The sequence below is a fragment of the Asparagus officinalis genome, chromosome 7 (genome assembly GCF_001876935.1).
Source record: "Asparagus officinalis chromosome 7, Aspof.V1, whole genome shotgun sequence".
NCBI lineage: Eukaryota > Viridiplantae > Streptophyta > Magnoliopsida > Asparagales > Asparagaceae > Asparagus > Asparagus officinalis.
In genome coordinates, this window is record NC_033800.1 from 138963846 (window position 1) to 138971671 (window position 7826).

Below are 7826 nucleotides of genomic sequence, written 5' to 3' on the forward strand. Positions count from 1 at the left end.
TATATATAAACATAAACTTATATGTACATATATAATTATATTTATATAAGAGTATAAATATATATATACTATTATATAAATATAATTTTTATGTAATTTTTATGTTTTATTGTTTTTTTTAAATTTAAAAAAAAATGAAAAAATCCGGGCCGGCCCGGAGCCCAGCCCGGGGTACCCGGGTCCGGGCTTCGGTTTTGCCCGGCCCGGGCCCGGATTTCCGAGCCGAGCCGGGCCGGTCCGGATGGATAGGCCTACTAACAGCTACCCCAAAATTTTTTTCTAAATGAGGAACCAAAAGTTATATTCTCCAAATTATTTTTGCTCCAACTCCAACAGCTTCTCCATTTTGAAGAATCCTGCATTTATTACAATAATAAACATATTCTACATCTTTGACATGAACTTTAACAATAAAGATTTAGACATGAACTTTTTATTTTTTGCCCCTCATTTTATAGTGTTAAGTCGTTTTTTGAGTAATTGGAGACTTAAAGAACGTGAAACATTTATGACAAAGTTCTCCCCAAAAAATTTGAAGAATGCTGTAGATTTGGGGAAGACTCCCATTTTTTTCTCCTCCATCCCTATTTTGAGGAATGGAATGGGTAATCTGTTGGACAAAAAAAAGCACAAAATTCTCCAAAAGTGATAATACCAATAAAATAGGGAAGCTGTTAGAGATGCTCTTAGTACACTAATAAAAGTATGAATAAACCTATATAAGTGTCCATACTGCTATGTTGCTGACGTAGCACTCATCTAAAGCACCATAACCCGTATCACAATCGTTAGGTTGAATAGCTGCTACATCAGCGACGCGTAATTGACACACTCAAGAAACGCACAAGGTAACGTTTACTCTTCAAGAATAGAGCATGACACGTGACACCAAAAAAAAAAAAAAAGCTGTAAACGTGGATGTACATGCATCAACTTATGTCTATGCTTGTAGAAGTCATAAATTGTGGGACAAATTTTCGTTTTCGACCAAATTTGAACTTTATTTAGCATTTCGGCCCATTTACACTTAATTATCATTTTCGACCCGGTTTCAACCACCTGGTTAAAACTAAATTGAAAATAATAAATAAGTAGAAACAACTACATAAGATTGAAAACCATGTATATTTTAGTAGGAAATTAACAATGCCCGTGTAGTTTAGAATTCGGCTAAACTTTACAGGACTGTGAATCCAATTTATAATAAACAACCTGTATAAAACTAACAATTCCGTGTGGTGAGCTTAGCGGTTACAACATTAGTCTATAAGTCATCTAATGTAGAAGGGTAGGGTTTGAATCTCGGCCAAGTAATTTTTTTTGTAATGTTTGAGAGTAATGGTAGACCTCAGTCATTTTTTTCCCTTGAACAATAAATTTTTTTTACTTACTAGGCCAGAATTCAAACCATGTGCTTCTCATCCATGACTTATGGACTACTGACGTAACTGCTAAGCCCACTACAATGAATTATTCGTTTTGCGCATGTTGTTTATTATAAACTTCACGGGATTCACAATCCCGTCAAGTTTAGTCTAATTCTAAACTATATGGCATTGAGAACCTCGAGTAGTTTAATTTCCTACTAAACTACACGGGACTCTCAATCCCGTGTAGTTTTTTCTACTTATTTATCAATTGATAATTAAGTACAAAGTAGGTCAAATTTGATAATTAATTAAGGTTTAAAACGGGTCAAAAATAAAAATTTGTCCTAAATTGCTGGCATTTTGAAAGAAACATAATAAATTGAAAGGTCTAAAAGACCTTGCTCTTGCTCAATGGGTGCACTTACTGCTCCTCATGCGCCTTACGATGTGGGATGATGGCAAAAAACCCCACTTCTGATGCAGCAACGCCTTTTGCGCCTCGCGTACATCCTTACTTTGTGCAGGGTGCATATAGTACATATCCTCATATAGTTTTGTTTGTTAACATTTCAATCAAGTCTTTATACTTGATATTCCATATCCCAAAAAGCAAAATAAATCCATTATACCTTTTTAGTACATTCAATTGAGGACCATTACTAATCATTTGCTTGGATATTAGTCTTGATTTAACATTTGATTTGAAAATTTCATTACTAATCATTTGCTTGGATATTAGTCTTGATTTAACATTTGATTTGAAAATTTATGAATTTTGCTACTATGTTGGGTGAGTCTTGATTTAACATTTGATTTGAAAATTTATGAATTTTGCTACTATGTTGGGTGTTAGCATTAGAAAATTAATGCATTATATTATCATTTTATAGTAAGATATCATTTATCATAACATTTTTCATGTGAATTCTAAAAACATGTTCTTTCGCGCTTGATTATATATTTAAAAAAATTATGTGGGCGGCGTGCGCCTCATATCACTTGGGCGCGAGCATCGCGTTGCGCCTTATGCATATGCGTGTAAAGATGCTTTGCGCCCCACATTGCGCCTCGCGCGTTGATAACACTGCTTATGGTCACAGTTGCAGTCACAGAAGAAAGCATCAAAGTTGCTTAACTGTGAGCACAACTCAAATGGATTCCAATATTGAGTTCAAACCTAATTACTAAAGTCGTCAACAGTGTGAAAAGCGATCCTAAGCAGCCACAACATGTCCACGTCAAGACACTGCCAAACAGATAAGAGTTCAACATTCAGCAGCAGGACAGTTGTTTTGAACAATTTGTCCTCCATTTCACCTCAAATAAATTGACTTTGATCTGTAGAAAGAGACAACAATCAAGTTGAATGATTTGAACAAGAATGTGAACATCATCCACCCTGTTCGGATCAAAGCCAAGTATAGATCCACATCTCACAATCACTGAAATAAAAGGAAGGGAGGGGCAGGTATTTTTCTTTACAGCATATATATAATGATAATAGCAGCCATCACTAAAATAACACAATGCTAGATTAAAGGCTAAATTGCAAAAAAACACCATAAACTTTTCTGTTTAGACAATTAAATACCATAAAGTTTCCAAATTTTGCACTTTACTACCATCAATTATGTAAAAGTAAAATTTTTCACTAGAATGTTTATCTATGATACTTACATGCCAATTTTAAAGTTTTTTAACTAATAATATTTGTTAAGCTTACTACTAAATCAAACAAATTTCTTTTCAAACTTATCTTAATGCTAGTTTAAAATAGGATTAGGATATTTCTAGTAAATTTTTTAACAAATATTAATAGTTAGAAAGCTATAAAATTAGTATGCAAGTATCATATAGAAACATCCGGGTGAAAATTTTCACGTTTGCATGATGGATGATAGTAACACGTAAATTTTAAAACCTTCATGGCATTTTTACTGTAACAGACACAACTTGTGGTATTTAATTGTCAAAACAGTAAACTTTATCGTATCTTTGTGCAATTTCGCCCAGATTAAGAGACCCTACAATCACCATCTCGTACATCACCATCTCCAACCATTTGTGCAACTTTGTCAATCAATGGGTGCAGCAGTGGGTGAAACAACCACTAGCATTCAAATTGAAAGAGAACAATAAATTGATGCAGCATGGTTTACCAACCAAAATCATACACAAAATTGAAAAACATACATATCAACCCTCAAAATTATTCATAACCATACAGATATCTAAAACAAGGCTCAACTCATCTGAAAGCGTGAATTTGAAATTTATGCAGATTTCAGGTGTAAAATATACGATTCTGATTTGGAGTCAGTGTGAAGAGGACACAAATAGAAAAGCAAAAGCAACAGCAACAGCAAAAGCAAAAGGCAATTGGAGAAAGGGCACTCAAAGGTCTAAAGAAGCTGGGGGCTGATTTGCTAAAAGAGCAGGAGAACTGGCAGCAAAAGATCAAAACGAGAGGGAAAAAATGAAAATCTCTCACTCCTTGACCCCCTCCCAGTTTCACAACAAAAAGGTTTACAAAATAGAGGGAATCCGCAAGTCACAGAAAAAGGGACGTACTTTTTTAAGTACGTGCTCTAATTCTCCAGGAAGCAAGGCAATGACTTTATACCTTGCTTTCTTCTAATTCTTCAGAGTTAATTGCAAATAAACCCGCTGTACCATCGCCAACATCAACTTACTACCCTTGTAGTTCTCTTGTTGCAGATAGACCCCTGAAAGAGTTCTATTGTTGCAGATATACTCCCCGAGTGGATATCTATTATTGGAGATATATCGCCCTGAGAGGGTAAAAAAATTCACCCATCTGAGAGTCTATCTGCAACAATGGAACTACAGAGGTAGCAAGTTCAATTTGGCAATAGTGCAGGGATCTATTTGCAACTAACCCAATTCTTTAAACTCATATTATCAAATATCGAGCAGACAAAAAGAGGGGAAGAAACATTACTAGTTAACCACTTTATCTAACGAATGCACTGCATTTTTTTTAGGGATGATGATGATGCATTTGGCCCTATACTGGGTTGATGGCTTCCATCAGATTTCAACGATCTCCCCCTTTTCATAGATATATTCTCCATGTGTTTCATGCACCATATGTCAGGGACAAGTAGTAGCGTCCTTCTGCAAAACAACAAAAATAGGCCAAAATCATCATCTCATTCTTGATTTTAAGAATCATACACAAGCAACCATGAAAGGAATGGAAATATTAATAGGAGAAGAAGAAACACTAACCAAACAAATATTGGAGTGACTCTGAAACTGGGTTTCTATGGAAAGCATCAAACCTTCACATCGCAGTGCGAATGTGAGAAGAACAGTGTTGGTTTCAAGTTTCAACTTTTAGTGATAAAAAAAAAGAAAAAGACGTCATTATCCTCATCTTTTTACCAAGTCTTCTCTCCTCAAAATGTCACCACCACAAAGCCTTCTTTAATCAAAATATTTGATTACTAATTTAGCGGAAGAAACTATAGGCAATAAAGAAATCCATGTCAATCCTACAAACACACTCAACATGTTTGAAAATCTACTTTATATATATTAGGTGCTTACCCAATCGAGAGACAACCTTCTAAAAATCTACTGCTAGATGACATTCAAATAATTCAGGAAAAACAATATACACACTGTTCATCCAACAAAATCAAACTATTCAGAAGAAAGAAATATTAACAATTCATCCTACAAAAAAGAATCAAAGCAACTAGCAAACCAACAAAATCTTCTCCATGATTTTTTTTTTATTTTGTTGCGTTGGAGCCAAACAACTTGGAATAATTAAACATTGCCTCTGAATTTTTCAGGAACATCATGATATGCATCACCATTTCAATATATGTACAAATTATACACAATTCCATTTCCAAACCTCCCACAGCATAACTCTAAACAAATTCATAACACTCAAGTTCACAACAAAAAGATCATAAAGAACCATACCTCATTCCTTATAACCAACCTCCACCATAAAACCCACAGTTCATAACACAAGAAAAGCGCCTCCTTTTCCTCTCCTAATCCTTGAAAATCACAGAATCCGCAATGTCCAGCAGAGGACTCAATGTATCATTCCCAAACTTCCTCGCAAACAAATAAGAATAATCTGAAGAATTCGACCTCCTCAACTCCTTAATGAGCTCCGACGAAATCTCCATAGAATGATACGTGTGCGGATGACCTCCAACACTCCCTGTCCAATTAACCCTAGTAAGGGTATAATGTGTACACCCCTTTGGATCGTCCATCGATAACAATGTGGGAAAATAATGCTCTTCAGGGTAACAAGAATACTTCCTCGCCTTCAAACACGGCATCTTAAACTTCTTCCATAATTTCCTATCCCTAACAACCAACACTGCATGCCTCCTTGCAAGAACAAAGAACTGTGAACCCACACGAAATTTCTCAAATGGGACTTCAGGAAGCATCACATTATCACCCCTAGCAATGTATCTATCCCATAAATTGGGTTCTTGATCAATTATCTCAATAAAACTCTTATGTCTTCGTCTATGCGAAGGTGGATTTGAATCAAAAATAGCATGATACACGAATCTAAACGAGTGGAGAGGTATACAAGTTTGCGAAATCAAAGCAAAGTACGCATTTGATGGATCTTCCAAGAGAGCAGCGGCAAGAAGTCTTCTTGCCGCTGAAATCAGCGTCGGCGACGCCCGCTGAGTCGCCTTCGCCGGAATAAACCGATTCCTGAACGAAGTTGTGGGCGGGAGAGCGAGCTCAGAGTTGGGATCCAAGTGCACATAAACATTGAAGAGATTTTGGTGCCCAAGAAAGAATTTTTCCCAAAGAGGAGCGAAGACGAGGTCGGAGTTCGTGAGGAACAAAAACGCGATCTTGGGCCAAGATTCGAGGCGCGATGAAGAAGAGGATTGGGATCGAGACGAGGAGGAGAAAGGAGAAGATGAAAGGAGATGAAGGGTACATAGCGAGATCGAGATCGAGATCGAGAGTGGGGATTTAGAGTTTTGGGTTGAGATTTTTGAGGGGGTTTTGTGCGAATTTCGAGATTTTTGGGGATTTTGTTGGGATGAAGAGGAGAAACGAGTGGGAGTGATGAAGAGTGGGGGGAGACAGAGAATTGGGATTTTGTTTGTCCCTATCTTTTATTACTGGTGTTTTTAATACTAAAAAATAATTTGTTACCGTTTTTGTTTTTTCTCGGGTTTTTCATTTAATAATATATTTTAATTGCAAAAATCTTTCGGTTTTAAGGGAATTATTAATTACTCGGTGGTTATAATAATAAATTTGACAATGAGGATATGCATGTATCTTATGTCTTCCGTTTCTCGTGCTCCTCCGGCTCAATTTAACAATTTAATTCTGTATCTGTAATTATTAGAAATGTGATAGATATGGGAGTGAGTGGTCGCTCTGGGACACGTGGGGTCCAGCTTTCCGCAGAGGGGTTAATTTTTTGGTTGTCGTGTAATTAATTCTAAATTTATGGAGAGAGAACCAGGGAAAACCCTGGCTAGGGGGAACAAGAAAAGGGATTTGGATCCTTTCCATTTTTAAGAAATAGTGGGGAAATTACTGGAACGTTATAAAGTGTATTCCGATCTATGGCATTAAATATATATTAAATAAAAGATTTAGGGATTCATGTACAGATTAAGTGTTGATATATTTTTAGGTACACATTTATTATTATGCATCATTTTCACTGGATACTTTCTCGATATCATTATATCCAATTTTAACTATTGAAATTGCTTAATTGATAGTTGAGAGCATTTTTTTATACTACCAAATATAACAATTATTATGCCCTCATGAATTGCACACATTCAAGACAAATCACAACCATATATTTAACGATCAATGGTTAGATTAGAAGTTTGGTGTAATTACAAGGTTGATCTTGGAGTCTGCGTGTATACATAGATTAATCTGAGATTATTAATTGTAATTATACCAGTGATCCTACAATCTGATGGCAAATTAACATCATCTGTTTTTGCTGAATTGGAGTTATTACTGGATGTTTGGATGTGAATAAGCGTAAAGCTAGAATTAGAGTACTAGTTAGGACTAATATTAGGGTTGGAGTTTGAGTTAGGTTATAGCAAAGATTACTAACAAAAACTACATTGTTATAACCCTAAATCTAACCATTACTATTAGTATTCTTCATCATTAATCCTAACTATAACCCTAATAGTTGATGTATGGGGACTTAGCAGCGGGGTAGAGGATATTCCTGAATCAACGACGGGGATTAGGGTCCATATGCACGATCTAGGGGTCTCCTCATCTCCTTTAGACAATCGATCCCATGTTAGGATAAGAGAGCTGCAAAATAAGCATGTTAGAAAATTAGAGTTGGGTTCGCCGGTGATCCCTCTGACGATCAAATCATTATAGAGCTTGAGTGGGGAATCAATGAACTGAATAAATTAAGTGTGCAGAGAT

The 7826-nt window shown here is 35.9% G+C and overlaps 1 pseudogene; it reads right to left on the minus strand.

The window, feature by feature from the left end:
* LOC109849579 lies at positions 3548 to 6458 on the minus strand (annotated as a pseudogene).